Here is a 2279-nt window from a genome sequence, read left to right as displayed (position 1 = left end):
TGATAATAGTAATAATAATGAGAAGAAGAAGAAGAAGAAGAAGAAGAAGAAGAAGAACAAAAAGAACAAGAAGAACAAGAAGAACAAGAAGAACAAGAAGAACAAGAAGAAGAAAAAGAAGAAGAACAAGAAGAAGAACAAGAAGAACAAGAAGAACAAGAAGAAGAAAAAGAAGAAGAAGAAGAAGAAGAAGAAGAAGAAGAAGAAGAAGAAGTTGAAGAACAACAACAACAACAACAATAATAAAAAGGATAATAATAACGATAATAACAAGGATAATTAAGGATAATGATGGTGATTATTTTCGTTTTTATTATTATAATGATAATAATAATAATAACAATAATAATAATAATAATAGCTTGTCTGTCATTGTCTGGCGATGACCAATACATCAGCAGAAGAGAAAATTTCATAAGCCAGGCCCGAGAATTGAGTTATGAAGCAAGTCTAGTCTAAGAGTAGAAGCGCATTCCTGCGTTTCATAAATCTCAGTAAATAAGAGAAAAAAACTTAATTGAAGGCTACTTTTTGCTTTGAAGTACAGGGTTTGGTCAAGTCGTTGTCCCCTCTCAAGCGTCAACTCGTCAACACATTATCGACCCCACAATGTAAGCGACTGTGAGCTAATCTCGCGGAGACCTTTGTGTTTGCAAAACACTGCCCTCCCTTCACACTCTCAAAATCGTTTTTTATTACATGTATTCTCTCAGCCGCTCGAACTGGGTGTTTTAGATGAAGAAAAACTAATTGCCTTTCTTAAGAGATTAAAAAAACATCTACATCTAGATGTGCAGAAATACGACAACTAGTAAGTGAAAAGATTAACAGATGCTTTCATACAATGTATTATTGCGTATTGTCTTCTATCAACTAGTGCCTATGATTATGTTGCCAATTATAGTCTATTGGAATTAAACTCCTGGGATTTGGCCGGCATTGCGCATGCAAATGAACACAACCCATAAATCAACAAATTTGTTCATATTTGATGTAGCATTATATAAAATGAAATTCGAGTCCCTGCTTCTAGACTTTAGAAATTTAGAGTGCCCTCCGAAGGCACAACAGTGGTAGCAAAGAGAATCTTAGAAAGTCTTTGGTACCACACGGGCAATAAAGTTATATTTTAGGCTTCGGTATAGGGGGGCGGGTCAGTGGAGTGGGAAAAGAGGGGGAAGGGGTGGGAAGGGATGGGAATGGGAAGGTCGGGAGGTTGGGGAGGAGCTTGGATAGTTACTCCAAGGGGAAGAGGGTGAATGGGGACGGGGAGTTCGTTAGGGGTAAGGTATGAGGGGTTGAAGAGGATGTGAAGGGTTTCTTTGTTCAGGGTAAGAATATATCGCCGTCTCCTCCCTCCCAGCATTCCACAGACAGAAATGGACAGTAAGCCACATAGAATCATGTGCTTTTACGACCGCCATGTACTGGTAATAAAAACATATAATGTGTAACAGGAATTCGCTTCTGCTTTTAATCCAACCACTGAGCCCGTGACAGTGTCGGGCCAGACAGTGAAGGGGTTAAAGGTTTAAAAAAACTTGTGGCGTCTGCTGTAGTCGATGAGACCAATTCTGGCAGAGAAAAGTGCCACATTTACTCAAAATGTTGATCATTTGCACTAATATCACCAGGAAAATAACCCAAGTTTGATCCTAGGTCAGGTGTTAAGCTTCAGGAAAGATTGAGCAAACGACACCAGAGCACCCGCCAACCACCCACAGTTGAGTGAACACAAAATGTGGATTCTGGCAGTGGACACACGATAGGGAGTTGCACTGACTGCCTCGCCAGTAAATAACTAAAGGGCCGAGGGGGGCATTTTTGTCACATGCATTGTTCATTCTCAGCTCCCATGATGGGTTTAACGGCGAACTGTCTGGACTATCCTCGCTCGCACGCCTCCCTTTTTCTTCCAAAATGGCTTCAGGTGGGGGAAAAAAGAAAAAAGAAGGGATGAAAATATGAAGACCAAAACTATCCGTCGTGTACCATAGGTCAACGCAGCCATTCACATTTATTTTATTCATCTTTTTTTCCCTTCATGTCTTTTACACCAACGAAGCACCAGCCGAACTACCTATGTAAGCCTATCGTTCAGTCTCTCATCTAGTTATCATTTATCAATAGTTCCACTTTACATGTATTACCTACAAATTCGTCTTTGTCTCCTTAGATTTCTCTAAACTCCCCCCCCCCCTTCTCTCTCTCTCTCTCTGTGCTGTTCGGACCATGTTCCGATGCTGTGAGGCACAAAAGGACCAAGAAAATGTAAGGAT

The sequence above is a fragment of the Aplysia californica genome, unplaced genomic scaffold (genome assembly GCF_000002075.1).
Source record: "Aplysia californica isolate F4 #8 unplaced genomic scaffold, AplCal3.0 scaffold00025, whole genome shotgun sequence".
NCBI lineage: Eukaryota > Metazoa > Mollusca > Gastropoda > Aplysiida > Aplysiidae > Aplysia > Aplysia californica.
This window is presented reverse-complemented; position numbering follows the sequence as displayed.